This window comes from Leptonychotes weddellii, chromosome 6 (genome assembly GCF_054177405.1).
Source record: "Leptonychotes weddellii isolate Sample4059 chromosome 6, ASM5417740v2, whole genome shotgun sequence".
Classification (NCBI taxonomy): domain Eukaryota; kingdom Metazoa; phylum Chordata; class Mammalia; order Carnivora; family Phocidae; genus Leptonychotes; species Leptonychotes weddellii.
In genome coordinates this window covers 74,271,817-74,289,000 of record NC_138374.1, presented here as the reverse complement: position 1 = coordinate 74,289,000, position 17,184 = coordinate 74,271,817, and the positions used below count along the sequence as shown (strand labels likewise).

Here is a 17,184-nt window from a genome sequence, read left to right as displayed (position 1 = left end):
TAGGTCTGTTCAGGTTTTCTATTTCTTCCTGGTTCAGTTTTGGTAGTTGATATATCTCTAGGAATGCATCTAGTTCTTCCAGGTTATCTAATTTGCTGGCATAGAGTTGCTCATAATATGTTCTTATAATTGTTTGTATTTCTTTGGTGTTGGTTGTGATCTCTCCTCTTTCATTCATGATTTTGTTGATTTGGGTCATTTCTCTTTTCTTTTTGATAAGTCTGGCCAGGGGTTTATCAATCTTGTTAATTCTTTCAAAGAACCAGCCCCTAGTTTCATTGATCTGTTCTACTGTTCTTTTGGTTTCTATTTCCTTGATTTCTGCTCTGATCTTTATTATGTCTCTCCTCCTGCTGGGTTTAGGCTTTATTTGCTGTTCTTTCTCCAGCTCTTTTAGATGTAGGGTTAGGTTGGTTAGGTCGTTTCTCTGTCAAAGAAACATAATAAAATTACATAGTCTCATCATCCAGAAATTACCAATGTTCATATAAGAAGTTTATCTTTCTAGATGAAGCAGTCATTCAAAATATGGCAGCTCTTAGAATAGGCTTTACATTAGTGAGCTTCCTGTAAAAAGTAGCTGTTATTTCAAGCTGCCATTTTTGGTGTAAAGATGTACAAAATCATAATAATATTGGAAATGTTTATAGTTAGTTTTTATTATTTTCATTTTAAATATATTTTTTAATATTTTTGTCAGTTACAATTTCATGGTATGCTTAAAAATGACCAACATCTCTTTATATAAAAAATGTTAGCTGAAGCAAATCACTATTATTGATGGTTAATTTTCATATAATTTGAAATTAAACAATTGCCAGTAAAGCCAGACAAATTTAGTGAATGTGTGTAAGCAATAAATATACAATGGAAGAATTTTGTGCAATAAAAGTTTCTTCAAAAAATATTTAGGCCAGTGTTAACTTGGCTCAAGCATGAACTCATAACTATTTTATTTGTACAGAAGGAAATCAAGTATTGAATAAATGAGTAAGAATCCTTGAAGTTCTTTTAAAATCATAAATTCTGTGATACAAAGATCTGAGTTTAATATCAAATTATAGAATCACAGATTATTAGATTAGGAAAGAACATAGACATTTATTTCCAAAGAATGTTGATCCCCAAATATAGACAACACTGGGCTCTCATACCTCTATCCAGTTTCTATGCTTTAAGTAGAAAAAGTTGAAAATCACAGTGTAGTATTTGCTAATGTTTACAAGAAAGACATACTTCCTCATAGGCAGCCAATATATATTTTTTTATATTTCTTTGGGAAAAAAATGCCTGTCTTCAAAATAGTTATAGTTATTAGGTTTTAATTTCATTTTTTACTCTGTTCAGTTGCTGAACAATTCTTTGGTCTCAGAAAATTTTATGAAAGACTTCTGCACCTAATAATAAGGTGACATTCCTAGGTCCTCTGCTTAGGTTTGATAACTGTTTTGGAATACAACCAAAAATATTCACCGTCAGTGTGAGTTCATGGAAGTCTTTGTCTTTGATAGGATTGATATTTGGCAAGTGTGACATGTTTTATTTTGCCATACAATTTCTTTCTCTTCTTTGTATATTTTGAAGAGAATCTGTTTGGATTTTAAGTGGTAAAAAACACATTGATTTAGGTCAGATGATGGGTCCTCTATGGGACTAATCTGTCACAATCTTCCAAGGTCATTTTTGGTTTTGGTCAAGTCCGATATTGCCGTGGAACCTCTTTGGCACTCACAGGCTGCCCACTGAGTTTTTAGGTCGTGCACAAGCCTCTTGAGTATTTAGTATCTCCTAGTGGCCCAGTCTTTGCTTCCCACTTGATCCACTTGCATAGATTGAAAACAACAACTCAGTGCTGTGAATGAGGATTTAATTATGCAGTTAATTTAAAATTTGCTGTTATTCATAATTATCAGCACATGCTATTACAGTGTATGGATGGCCTGTCAGGATGGGATCTTGGGTGGCAGCCCCACTGAGCTCCCAATAGAATGTCATTAAATGAGTGACATAGTCAACACTACATCAAGAAGAACCACCCCACAGAGCCCAGGAGACACACATAATTCTGAGGAAAAAATAAATCACTGTGTTAAGCCAAAAGTAATAATCAAGAAAAGACGGCATCATGTTACCTGATCACTATTCTATCAAAGAGCTAGCAAAAGGACTGTGCTTTACAACAGGAAGTAGAGTTAGTAATTTTGCTGTTAGAATTTAATAGTAACTTTTATTCTGACCACTAGTGACTCAGAGTTGTATCCAGGCATCCGAAAGATGTCACTGTCTTATTTTGGGCTGCCATAACATAAAGACCACAGACTGTGGGGCTTAAACCACAAACATTTATTTCTCATGGTACTGGAGGCTGGGAAATCCAAGTTCAAGGCACGAGCAAATCTGATGTCTTATGAGAATCTGCCTCCTGACTCGCGGACAGCCACCTTCTCACGGTAAGCTCGTTTATGTGGCCAAGAGAGAGACCATCTCTCCATGTCTCTTCTTAGACGGACACGGATCCCATGCCCTCATGAGAGGCAGATAATGGGGGTTCTACTCTCGTGACTTAATTACCTGCCAAAGACCCCCCCCCCAGCCTAGATACCAAACATTTGGGAATTAGGATTTCAACATAACTAAGCCAGACCACTGAAAACAGAAACTCAAGAAAGTTGTTTTGGAAACTGGCACTGATTGTCCAATTTGGGGCTGCTGAGGATCTGTCCATGCGGATAGAAAGTGTAATATGACATCATTTATTACCACATTGTAAGAAAATGCTTACTGTTTGTTTAAGTGATTGAAAGGTTTTTCTTTTTCCTTTTTTCTCCCCTCAGATCCTCTTCTCTATTAGGGATGGGTGAGGTTATTTTTTCTGTTCAATAGGAGAAGTCAGGAAAATGTTAGCGAAGGAATTACACAGTTACATGTCAGAGGGCATGAGCAGTAGGAGGGCGAGTAGACAGAACCAGTAGTTTTACCCAAAAATGCATGGTGTAGATGTCTTTTCATTTTTACCTTCTTGCTGTCTTGTTCTATGGGGACAGGGCATTCCTGCACTTTTTCATCTAACAACTAAGAGTTATTACTGTAGAAAGAATTCTTTCTGGAACAATTCAAAATAAACGCACGCTTTTAGTGGCTTATATAATGTGTCACACATGCGTTAGGTGATTAATGAGTATGTATCATTGTTGCCTGGTGAGGTGGGGAGACCCAGGCTCTGGGACTCCACTCATCCTAAAGATGTCCCCGGAGGCTCTTGATCTTGTCCCCAGAAAGAATTCAGGGACAGACAGACACGCAGCACAGCGGACGAGCCACGCGAGCAGGAAAGTTGACTTGAGCAGACAGGAGAACAGGTGCGCTCCAGAGAAGGAGAGCGCGCGGTGCGCCCTGGGGTGGGTCTCTGTCTTCTACGGACAGTTGTTAACGAGGGCGTGGAATATTCATTACTTGGGGCCGGAAGCAGCGGTTCCCGCTTTTTGTTCCTAATTTGGTCGGGGGTTTCCATCCTGGCCAATGGCATCTTGGGCCCGGCTGGTGCGACGCAGCTTCCGGTGCGCGCTGCCCCGACGGGCCTCTGACCTGCCTGCGAGCGAGCTGGCTGCCCCTTCCTCCTGGCTGGCCTAGGTATGCTGCTGGAGCCTAGCTGCCCGTTCTAACATCAGTAGAAACGTTATGTCGAATTACTCATTCAATAAATTATGCACCCACCTTTAATTCTCCATCAGAATTACAATGCGTTTTACTTAGGCTGCTCCCAAAACCAGCCCAGTGACGTGACTAAGGCACCGACAAAATAACGAAGCACCTCTGTGACTAGCTTTCAGATAGAATTTAATTAGGTCCAAACTAGTTACTTCACTCAATTACAGTGGATCTTAAAATCTCAGTCCACAGAACATTTTAGAGGCCTATATTGATTTGGAAGAAATTTCTCTTTGATTGAAGTTTTAATAAGAAATCCAATCAGTATACATTTTTTTCCAAAATTTATTACCGAATCAGGATTACAGTGTGACTGTCTCCCCATTTATGTTGCTGGTGCAATTTCCAATCGTCTCTTGCAGTCTTTCCTCAGGTGGAGCATATTGGGCTGATTTCGTGAGCCTGGGTTCCTGTGTGACACACGTAACTCTGAATTTATATTGCATCTGTTATTTCTGTTTTGCCTCTAGACTGCTATCCCAAGTAACACAATATGTTATCTTTTTTTTTTTAATTTTAAAAGCCATTTGCTCAGCTTTCTTCTTTTTTTCCTTTATTTTGCAACAGCTATATTAATGGGGTTGCTGGAATAAGTCTGCTGAAGGCATAGGCAAAAAAGGAAAATGACGTTACCAATGAGGACTTAATTCTTCAATTATTTTTAAATTACTTGTTAGCTTCACTCTTGGAGAGAAAGGGATGGAATGGTGGAATGCAGGTGTGGGGCAAACAGCACGTATCCTAACGACTGCATGCACGCTCCTAAAATCAGGCAGATACCTACTTTTATGTTAAATATGGGATTTATGTCACTTCCTTTAGAAGCTCAAATTCCTTTTCTTATCAAGATTTGGCTTAAAGGAATGAGATAGATCTGTATATTTTAAACTTGGCAATCTACACTTTTAACATCTTTCTTTTCTTTAAAAAAAATACAGTGTAAATAATGGATTGGATTTCGGCGCTCCTGGCTCTCATTACAACTTTTGGGCATGTAACTTTTGGGATTTACTAGCTTACTGGTTTTCAAGCTTTTTTCCTTAGGACATATTTTAATTATTTCCTCTCTGCAGACCCTAAACTTAAAATTTTTTATTTTATTTGCAAATCTACATATGCCTGCCAATTGGAATGTCTCATCAAAATGAGACAAGCAGGGGCGCCTGAGTGGCTCAGTCCTTAGGTGTCTGCCTTTGGCTCGGGTCATGACCCTGGGGTCCTGGGATCGAGCCCCACATCGGGCTCCCTGCTCAGTGGGAAGCCTGCTTCTCTCTCTTCCACTCCCCCTGCTTGTGTTTCCCCTCTCACTGTGTTTCTCTCTGTCAAATAAATAAATAAAATCTTGAAAAAAAAAGAATGAGACAAGCAGACTCCTCACTATAATCCAAGAAGCTATATGTTTTTGGTAATCTGTGTAGCTTTAGGTGAGAGGTGGGGAATGGTTGGTAAATAAATGGTCAATATCTTTAGGCTTTTGTAAAATACTGGAAATATTAGGGTAACATTGTTTTGGCCCTTTGAACTTGACTCCATGTGAGGTCTCTTATAGCAATAGAAGTACAGAGATCTATGAAATTGTACTCGGATATCCAAAATTAGTCTTATGTGTTCAGAAAGATTTGAATGCATAACAGTAGGCCACATGAATTTAATAAACATTTAGGAAGTGATGATAAATTGGAGATGGGGAGAAGAATGGAACAGAGGCAAGGTCACAGGTGCAGTACCACACTCATGGAAGCCACAGGCCAGCAGAAAGCACGGACCCACTCAGAAAGCACCTGGACTGGGGAAAGCATCAGGGCCCACTCCAAAAAGGAGACCTTCTCGATCCCTTAGACCAACTACCTACTGGTTTCTGAACACAAAGATAAAAGACCCAGAGGTCAGATGAGGTGGTTTCTGTTTGCCTGTGTTCTTTGCATGGCAGCCACGTGAGGCGGCAGGAGGGGACTTCAGGCATATGTGGCGAGGACTCAGCTTGCCTCGTTTGAAATCGGTTCTGCTCCTCATTATCTCAGACCAGGTACTTGGGGTACGTCCTTTACTAAGCAGGAATAACAGCCTCTTCATGGTGTTATGAAAGGAACATACAGGCTAGCTACGCGCCGCCTACCCCCTCTTCCTCCTCCGAGCTCGTCCAAGCCCATGTAACCCACTGCTGTCACCATGGCTGCACTCACCCAGAATCCACAGTTCCAGAAGCTGCAGAAATGGTACCGTGAGCACGGCTCTGACCTCAACTTGCGTCGCCTTTTCGAGGGGGACAAGGAACACTTCAGCCACTTCAGCTTGAACCTGAACACAGCCATGGGCATATTCTGGTGGATTACTCAAAAGAACCTTGTGACTGAAACTGTGATGCAGATGCTGGTGGACCTGGCCAAGTCCAGGGGTGTGGAGGCTGTCCGGGAGCACATATTCAGTGGCGAGATCAACTTCACAGAGGATTGGGCGGTGCTGCACGTGGCCTTGCGGAACCGGGCAAACACATCCATCCTGGTAGATGGCAAGGATGTGATGCCAGAGGTCAACAGGGTCCTGGAGAAGATGAAGTCTTTCTGCCAGCGAGTCCGGAGCTGTGACTTGAAGGGGTACTCAGGCAAGCCCATCACAGACGTCATTAACATTGGCACTGGTGGCTCTGACCTGGGACCCCTCATGGTGACTGAAGCCCTTAAGTCGTACTCTTCAGGAGGTCCCCAGGTCTGGTTTGTCTTCAACATCGACGGGACCCACATCACCAAAACTCTGGCCACTCTGAACCCTGAGTCGTCCCTGTTCATCATTGCTTTCAAGACCTTTACTACCCAGGAGACCATTACGAATGCGGAGACGGTGAAGGAGTGGTTTCTCCTGTCAGCCAAGGACCCTTCTGCAGTTTCGAAGCACTTTGTTGCCCTGTCTACCAACACAACCAAAGTGAAGGAGTTTGGGATTGACCCTCAAACCATTCGAGTTCTGGGATTGGGTAAGAGGACGCTGCTCGCTGTGGTCAGCCATTGGACTCTCCATTGCACTGCATGTGGGATTTGACAACTTCGAGCAGCTGCCCTCAGGGGCCCACTGGATGGACCAGCACTTCTGTGCAACGCCCCTGGAGAAGAACGCCCCCGCCTTGCTGGTTCTGCTGGGTGTCTGGTACATCAACTGCTTTGGGTGTGAGACACAGGCCATGCTGCCCTATGACCAGTATCTACACCGCTTAGCTGCCTACTTCCAGCAGGGTGACATAGAGTCCAACGGGAAGTACGTCACCAAGTCCGGCATTCGTGTGGACCACCAGACGGGCCCCATTGTGTGGGGGAAGCCAGGGACCAATGGCCAGCATGCCTTCTACCAGCTCATCCACCAAGGCACTGAGATGATACCTTGTGACTTCCTCATCCCAGTCCAGACCCAGCACCTGATAAGGAAGGGTTTGCATCACAAGATCCTCCTGGCCAACTTTTTGGCCCAGACTGAGGCCCTGATGAAGGGGAAGTCGACAGAAGAGGCCCAGAAGGAGCTGCAGGCTGCAGGGAAGGGTCCAGAGGCCTTGGAGAAGCTGTTGCCACACAAGGTCTTTGAAGGAAATCGGCCAAGCAACTCTATTGTGTTCACCAAGCTCACACCATTCATTCTGGGAGCCTTGATTGCCATGTACGAGCACAAGATCTTCATTTAGGGTATCCTCTGGGACATCAACAGCTTTGACCAGTGGGGGCTGGAGCTGGGAAAGCAGCTGGCCAAGAAAATCGAGCCTGAGCTTGACGGCAGTAGCCCAGGGACCTTTCATGACTCTTCCACCAATGGGCTCATCAACTTCATCAAGCAGGAGCTTGAGGCCAGAAGCCAATAAACTCATGCCCAGCTGCAGTCCCTGTTGTGACTGGTCCTTCTTGTCACTCCTCCCCAGAGATGCACTGCACAGTCCTGGCCAGAGCTGCCTCTGGTTGCGGGCTTGGAGCATAAGCCCTTTGGGGGAAGCTAGTCTGGAATTGCCACCCCACCCTTCCATGTCCATGTGCCCTCTGTTTTACCGTCAGCTGAAGTGTTTCAGTGCAGCTGATTTTTCTGACCATGTTCACTTTGTTCATGTACCAGATAGAAAAATAAAGATGCCACAAAGGAGGGGGAAAAAAAAAAGGAACATACAACACATGGTGAATGAGCATGTTAAAGCATTTAGCACAGACCCTGGAAGTACCCAACCAGTGCTATCCCCGTGCATATATGTGTTATATACGCAGTGTGCAGGCCTGTCCTTGAGGAAACTATTTGAGAGCTTACAAGCAGGTGGATCAGTGCAAGTGTAAGGACCACTTTGAAATGATTCCCATGACATTCCCTGACAGTAACAATCATCTTTACCTGCAGATACATGCACAGATTTCAGAGATACGAGTTGTTTATGAGACGCTTCTCCTCTGAAGCAATGCAGATGATAATGAATGACACCGATTTCTGTTTTTGCTAATTGACTTACATTTAGCTTATCTGAATAAGTATGGATAAATAAGATACATTTCAGAAAAAAAATATTGTATAATTGTCATGATGTTTAAATGTCTCTGTAGATCCAGCAAATTGAAATGTAAATGAGTGGAGAATTTTTTGAGTATCTGCTATGTGTCAAACACCTTGCTGTTTGTTTTACATGCATTATCTGTTAGTATATGTAAGGACCTTGCAAGTAGGATTGTTACTAGAATTTTCAAGATAAAGATATTATTTAAGGATATTAAATAAGTTGTCCAAACATACACAGTTAATGACAGAATGAGGAGATAAATATCTATGGCTGGTCCTGCTTTGAACAAAGTTTAAATTCCAACTTAAAAAAATGGTGGGTAATGTGATAATTTTTGCAACTTCTATGTTGTGCAATAATAATTGGCATTAATTATTATTGAAATATTAAATGAGTAGGATCAATGATTCAGAGCTAAATCAGTTGTTGCAGTACAGCTGAAATCTGCATGATAAAACTTAATAAAAATTATACCAAATATATTATTTGAAAAATAAAGTATGGTAAAACATTGTGTTCCTTTCATAAATACTCCAATCCAAGTGTAACTAGCATATTTTAAAAAAACATTAGAGAAGAATAATTTTTAGGCTGTTTGAAGTTGTGAAAATACACCAGCGTAAGCTTAATTTCATACCGCCTCTCATTTAAAAGAGGTAATATATCTGGAAAAAGAAATTAAACTTTATTTTTAGACTTTTAAAGAATTTATTTCACTGGTAAAGAAACTAAGGACTCTATTGAAATCAGCATGAACTGTTCTGCAATTTATTTCCTTTTTTTTTTTTTTAAGATTTTATTTATTTCTTTGACAGAGACACAGCAAGATAGGGAACATAAGCAGGGGGAGTGGGTGAGGGAGAAGCAGGCTTCCTGTGGAGCAGGGAGCCTGATGTGGGGCTCGATCCCAGGACCCCAGGATCATGACCTGAGCCGAAGGCAGACACTTAACGACTGAGCCATCCAGGCGTCCCTGCAATTTATTTCCTAATAAAGAATGCTAGAGAGGGTGTGAAGAAAGGGGAGCCCTCTTACACTGTTGGTGGGAATGCAAGCTGGTACAGCCACTCTGGAAAACAGTATGGAGGTTCTTCAAAAAGTTGAAAATAGAGCTACCATACGATCCAGCAATTGCACTACTAGGTACATATCCACAGGATACAAACATAGCGATTCAAAGGGGCACCTGCACCCCAATGTTTATAGCAGCAGTGTTGACAATAGCCAACATATGGAAAAAGCCCAGATGTACATCATCTGATGAATGGATAAAGAAGATGTGGTATATATATACAATGGAATATTACTCAGCCATCAAAAAATGAGATCTTGCCATTTGCAAAGATGTCGATGGAGTTGGAGGGTATTATGCCAAATGAAATAAGTCAATCAGAGAAAGACAAATAGCATATGATTTCACTCATGTGGAATTTAAGAAACAAAAGAGATCAACATAGGGGCAGGGAAGGAAAAATAAAACAAAATGAAATCAGAGAGGGAGACAAACCATAAGATACTCTTAACTCTAGGAAACAAACTGAGGGTTGCTGGAAGGGAGGCAGGGATGGGGTAACTGGGTGATGGGCATTAAGGAGGGCATATGATGTAATGAGCACTGGGTGTTATATACAAATGATAAATCATTGAACTCTATCTCTGAAACTAATAATACACTATATGTTAATTAAATTGAATTCAGATTTAAAAAAAAAAAGAATGCCACAGTTTCAGTCATCTGTGGTCATTGTAGCTTTGAGAGGTACACGTGTTTTGTCTTGTTTTATTAATAAATGTCATATTTCCAGACTATGGAAGAAACACCTATAGATAGTATTTGTTTTTTTAGCCATAACTCCGCCTTGGAATGCTCTTCCTTCTTGCCTGCCTTTAGATCTTTGTCAATTCAGCAGCAGCCTGTCCTAAGAACCTGTTATGTGCTCAGCCCTGCCTGCCTGTGGAAAATGGTGTGTTAGTTTGTATTTGAGAGCTTAGTGATTATATGAACCACTGAGCTAACTTACTTTCATATGGTTGACTCGGGGACCTGGAAGAAGCTTGACCCAGGGGATTTCACAGAGCATTCAACCCTGGTTCTTGTTCTGACCCTGAAATCTACATGGGGACTTGTCACTTCATCATTTTGGATCCAATTTTTCCCTATCTGTGAAACAGATTGATTAGAGAATTTTTTCCCCACTTCTAAGAATCCAGCTTTCGATCTCTCTCTGCACATTTGTTTTTATTCCTAAGTTTTCTTGTATTTGAAAAACCAGGACACCATCTAAGTGAGTATGTTCAGCAGATGTCTCTTCTACCTTTTTCATAAGCAATACAAGTAGCATATTCATTGTCGTCAAATTCCTCGCAATTTGCACATAGAAATGAAAGTTTTGTTTCTTTGTGTTTATGGTAAATTTACTTTGGCAAGGATTTTCCTTTAGGTTTTAATCGTTTGAAAGGCTTATGTACTTAATACATCGTCTTGCTAGCTTGCAAATTGTTGTGACTACTTAATCATTTGACCAACTTTACAATTCAGTTTATAAAGACTTTTTACATAACCAAATATCTAATACCTTGGAAAATCTAATCAAATTTGAGATAATGATACCCATATGTGCAGAAAAATGATTATAATTCTGTGTTTATAAGTTTCCTGTAAATTTAGGGACCTATTTTTATATTTTTATCCAAGGTTTAGATATGCATTCCAAGTTTCTTCAGAGGTGAGAAAATAATTCACTAATGACAAAATATTTAAAGATGCCCTTTCAATGGATTGTTACACTGTTTTCAATAGTACCTTGATAACTCAAAGTCTTCTAGTATATGGAGAAAGAATGCACTATTTGAATATTGAATGTGCAGGCAAATAATTAAAACCCTTATTTTGCCAGGCACATGAGTGAGAACTGAAGGTTAACAACAAAACAGAAGTAAAACTTGATCTAAGTAATATTGTTCCCAGAGTGGGGGGCGGGGGGTGGAGAGAGAGAGAGAGTCCACTGTCTTCTCAGATGGAATGACCATTTGAGTTCTCTCCAGCTCTTTTTCTCATCACTTTTAACATAAGGTTTCCAAGGCCTGCAAGTCTCTGAGACATCTTTCTTCTCAAGGACATATCTCTATGTGTGCTTGGGTTGGCAGTGTTTCACTCAAGATTCTTCCAGATAGCTCCTCAAAAAGAAGTTTTTGCTCACTATGATTTTACTGTCTTAGAACCTCATCCTCTTAAAAGATTATCTTTAACATATATCTGGACAAATTTCAATCAGTATTTGCATATATTTTCCTCTCCCTCTGTTTAGTGCTGCTTAACATTTTCTAGCCCTTAATCATTCTTATGGCCATCACATACACTGACCTGTAAAATCCTGCGTAAGAAGAAAAGCAGCCTCTCACCCCGAATGCGCCTGTCCCGTGTGGACACTGCACGCAATGACTCCTTTGTTTGCATTCCCCGTATTTCTCTATGAACAGTTTTCTTCTTCCCTCTGAAAGTAGAGGTAGGTGGTAACATGGGAGCTTATTTTTAAACCATTACTATTTTAAACTGTGCAGATAACTTATATGCCCTTCCCTTTATATGACATACTTCACATCTGGTCATTCTTTTTCCATGCCCTGCAAATGCCTGTCTGCTCCTTTTCACTCTCTTCCTCGTCCCCCAAGACTGTGGTCAGCTGTTACCTTCTTTTGGAAGCTTCTCAGAACCAATGTCTTCCCTAATCACAATGCACAGTACCCTCTGCTGTCCCTGACCTGCACATTTTTTTTTTTTTTAACTTTCACATTTCTGGTTCTGTTTCTACCGTATCCTCTCTCTAGATTGCAACATTCTTTTGGGTTCTAATGCACATGATAAGTAACAATAATCGTTTATTAAAGGAATTTCTTGTGTCTCATGCATGGAGCTTTTTACTTACTTCTTTCTACCACAGTGGTTTTCTGGTTAGGGCTCATGAATCGAGAGAACATGTGGCTTATAACATCCTCGCAACTTTCTTTACCCTCATTGAAATCAACAGCTATTGAAGATGACAAAAATTAGGGGAAAACTCTTAATAAACCTGATACAAAGTGACTGATTTGACTACAAATCAAAATGATTTTTTTTCGTGATATTTGTGTAACAGCAACCAAGTACCTTTTGTTGTTGCTGTTTGGAGTTATGCAGTTTAGGGAAAGTATGTTTACACATTCCAGAATTTGGTATTTTAGAAAATAAGTAAAATATTTTTGCAACAGGGAAATATGTAGACTGTCTTAAAGTTTATTTCAGATTCTTTTAAAAATAGTTCATATTTTAATCATTTTAAATAATGTTTTTATAAGATTTTTATAAGATAGAAATAAGGCCACACTTGTGCTTGACCATATTCATACCTTACAAGGTCGCCTCACCTTCTCCCCTCTGTCTTTATTTTGGAAAGTGATAAGCACAACTTCACTGACAATGCTGAAAAATTAGTTATGCTCTCATAAATCAGATGGTCCTATAAAAGCCCTCTTTTGTTTTCTATGCTATGGCTGAGTGTTATTCAACAAGCAACAACATAATGACTTTTTGAGGAAAAGATATGTTTAAAAATGTACTACATTAATGTAAAAACAAGTGTTTTGCCATATTTCTCAAAATGCATCTTTTTAATTTATGAAATTAAATTTGAATTTCTGATTTACAGAAATAATGGCTTACACTTGATTCATTGTCTCAAAGATTAATTATAGACGTGGCTCTTTTATCATGCCTCATTTTTTTAATCATTAATATGTAGGAAGCCATTTTCTATAGCAAACAAAAGTATTTCAAAAAAGATAAATTTTAAAATGTCAGCTTATGCTTACTTCAATAAGTCAGCCATTCGTTAAGTGCCTATTATGTGCCAAATGTATAAAATATTTTTCAAATAATTTCAAAAAATTAAAAAGTAGATTTGAGGGCGCCTGGGTGGCTCAGATGGTTAAGCGTCTGCCTTCGGCTCAGGTCATGATCCCAGGGTCCTGGGATCGAGCCCCACATCGGGCTCTCTGCTCCATGGGAAGCCTGCTTCTCCCTCTCCCACTCCCTCTGCTTGTGTTCCCTCTCTCGCTGTGTCTCTTTCTCTGTCAAATAAATAAATAAAATCTTTTAAAAAAATAAATAATTAAATAAATAAATAAATAAATAAAAACTGGCAAGGGCGCCTGGGTGGCTCAGTCGGTTGAACGTCCGACTCTTGGTTTCAGCTCAGGTCGTGATCTGGCGATTATAGGATCAAGCCCTGCATGCTCAGCAGGGAGTCTGCTTGGATTCTCTCTCCCTCTCAAATAAATAAATAATAAAAGCTTCAAAAAATTTTTTAAGAGATGTCACAGATGGCCAACATGTGAAAAGATGCTCAACATCACTAATAATTTGGGAAATGCAAATTAAAACTGTTGTGGAGAACAAAGGTAAAAGAAATATAGAAAAAAATGAAATTTCCCTGCAACTTACAACCCATTGACAAGTGCTTGAGACAGGCAGAGTGACCTTCCTCTGGGAGCTCAGCTGCCTTGATGTTAATACTTGGCTAAGGGCAAAAGGCAATCTTAGCCTGACCCCCAGGACCCCGTAAGTCTAATTTAACATATAAAAATTCCTTTGGAGGATGCCTGGGTGGCTCAGTTGGTTAAGCGTCTGCCTTCGGCTCAGGTCATGATCCTGAAGTCCTGGGATCGAGTCCTGCATTGGGCTCCCTGCTCAGCAGGGAGTCTGCTTCTCCCTCTGACCCTCCCCCCCTCATGCTTTATCTCATTCTCTCTCTCTCAAATAAATAAATAAAATCTTAAAAAAAAAACAGTCTCATAAAAAAAATACCTTTACTTTAAAAAATGATGTTACGGGGCACCTGGGTGGCTCAGATGGTTAAGCATCTGCCTTCGGCTCAGGTCATGATCCCAGGGTCCTGGGATCGAGTCCCACATCGGGCTCCCGGCTCAGCGGGGAGCCTGCTTCTCCCTCTGACCCTCTCCCCTCTCATGCTGTTTCTCTCTCGCTCACTCTCTAAAAAGTAAATAAATAAAATCTTTAAAAAAAAAAAGGTAGATTTGACTAGCTGTTGATGTAAAATAAATTGTTATAAGGCATCATATGGGTAATTGCTAAGTAACAGTATAGGCGATAATCACTCTAGCATTTAAAAGAAAGAAATATTAATTCAAATTTGGAGAGCCTTGGAAGTGTTGTTCGAAGAAATGGAATAGATGATTGAGCAAAAAGGTTCACAGTGGAGCTGGGCATGTAGCTGGTGCTTAACAAAAGTTTATTAAGTAAATGAATGGATAAACTTAGTCAGGAAACCACAATTTCCAAACAGTTCAGTATGGAATCATGAATGTCTTATTAGCCTTTCTCCTACCCCATTCTATTTCTGTTTTAGTTCAACTTATGTTGCCCTCAAAACTGAGATTAGGCTTTATTACTCCGTTTGCTCTTTCTCAAGCCATCTGTGGGAAAGGAAGGGCGCTTGAATGTTGTTGTTTTTGTTTTATTCTGAAAGACTTCAATGCAGGCTTAAATATACATGTAAAGTAAAGATAAAAGGAGGTGACTGAGCCAAGTGGCCAATGAAAGGTCATAAAATACCCCAAAAGAGTAACAGCAAGATTTGCCACAAATAAGATATTGCAGATTTTAGGATAATACAAAAGCCTGGGTGAGGAGACCAATGAAATAGGAACTTCATCATAAATCTGTTTGAAACTTCTTGTGGGATATCAGAGAGTTCCAGTTTCCTTTTTCTTTTTCTTTTAAAGTATCATTGACACAATGTTACATTAGCTTCAGGTTCACAACACAGTTATTCAACATCTGTATGTATTATGCCATGCTCACCACACCCATAGCCCCCATCTGTCACCATGTAACCTTGTTAACAATATCACTTACTGTGTTCCCTGTGCTGAGCCTGTCATCCCCCTGACTTACTCCTTCCATAACCGGAAACTTGTACCTCCCACTCCCCTTCACCCATTTTGACCCTTCCTTCCCCCTCCCCTCTGGCAACTTCAGTTCCTTCTATTTATGGGTCTATTTCTGCTTTTTTATTTATTTATTTGTTTCCTTTTTTTGTGTAGTATTTTTTTTTTTAGGTTCTACATATCAGTGAAATCATATGGTATTATTTTTCTCTGTCTGACTTATTTCACTTAGCATTGTACCTTCTAGGTTCATCCACGTTATCACAAATGGCAAGATCTCATCCTTTTTATGACTAACATTCCATTTTGTGTGTGTGTGTGTGTGTGTGTGTGTGTGTGTGTGTATGTGTATTCCACATCTCCCTTATCTGTTTGACTACAAATAGACACTTAGGCTGATTCCATAGCTTGGCTATTGTAAATAATGCAACAATAAACATAAGGGTGCATAGATCTTTTCAAATTAGTGATTTTGTTTTCTTTGTCTAAATACCCAGTAGTGGCAATGCTAGATTGCATGGTAGCTCTATTTTTAATTTTGGGGAGAACCCCCATTCTGGTTCCCATAGTGGCTGCACCAATTTACATTCCCAGCAACAGTGCATGAGGGAGGGCTTCAACTAGGGATTGGAGAAAGTTTTGTGTGAACCTTCCAATGCTAGAATCCTATGATTACTTATGAAAGAATTATTCTTGCATAGGAATAATGTCAATTATATTTCTTTCCCTTATATTTATGTTGTCCCTTGCTCTTTGTAGCCAGTGATAATCCTCATGAAACACTGACTGTATCTCAGGCTTGGATCTAAGATTTTTAGACATACCAAGTCCTGTATTCCTCACAGTAACCTAAGGAAGCATGTACCACTGTGAGTATGTCATTGAATGAACTAAGACACTGAAAAGTTAAGTAAGTTGCCCAAGGTCAGCTCATAGCACCTGGCCAGGGGATTCAAAGGCAGGAATCTTGGCTCTAGAATGTGTTGTCTCAACCATGAGGCAACACTCCCTGTTGAATTCAGGAACTGAGGTATATCTCAGGGAGGCCTGTCATTAGAGTATTGGCTACCTGTGTATAAATAGTTAAAACCGTGAGAATAATGCATGATAAAATATGTTTATATAAAATGTTAGGTAAGGGAGAGAGAAGATTCACTCTGCACGTGAAGAGATGACCTTTGAACCACCTAGCTACTGCTGAGTCCAAGTTAGAGGCAGCCTGACAGATGGAGGAAAAGTCACGAGAAAACAAGGAGCTGAGAATGCCCATGGAAATGGCTAGGTTTTGAGGTTGGGTGAATTGCGTGAAAAGAAGATGCGTGTTGCATCCAAGTCTGAGAGGCTGTATATATCAGGACAGGTATTTAATTTTAATGCCAATGGCAATGTGGAATTACTCAGTTTTCACACATCTGGAATTTTTAAAGATGGTAACTTTTATGGTAGTGCAGAAGAAATTAATTGTCCGGGGAGTAAGGGCTGATGTTGGACTGGCCTTCATGCCCAACACTGATTGGTAAGAAACAGAGCCTACAAAGTAAACAATAAAATTTGACTGTGCGAAAGTACAGAATCTACCACTCTAATAAAAGACAAGCATATGGGAAGACACATCCTTTAAAAAATAGAGGTACATAAAACACCTGTAAGAAGCATGCATACTGTTGTCAGACTAAAGTCTCATTTGGCAGCCGCTATTACACGCATGCCTTCATGAAAACAGAGTGTGACAAAAATAGACTCCAAATGGTTGAAAGACCTCAATGTGAGACAGGAGTCCATCCAAATCCTAAAGGAGAACACAGGCAGCACCTTCTTTGACCTCAGCCACAGCAACTTCTTCCTAGAAACATCGCCAAAGGCAAGGGAAGCAAGGGCAAAAATGAACTATTGGGACTTCATCAAGATAAAAAGCTTTTGCAAAGCAAAGGCAACAGTCAACAAAACCAAAAGACAACTGACCGAATGGGAGAAGATATTTGCAAATGACATATCAGATAAAGGGCTAGTATCCAAAA

The 17,184-nt window shown here is 40.2% G+C and overlaps 1 protein-coding gene and 1 pseudogene across 1 annotated transcript in view; both read left to right on the top strand.

Annotated features, from left to right (window-relative positions):
* Positions 1-17,184, top strand: part of LOC102751140 (protocadherin-15) — a 762,960-nt gene that overhangs the window by 254,089 nt on the left and 491,687 nt on the right. The gene's annotated exons all lie outside the window — the stretch shown is intronic.
* LOC102749338 (glucose-6-phosphate isomerase pseudogene) lies at positions 5,858-7,821 on the top strand (annotated as a pseudogene).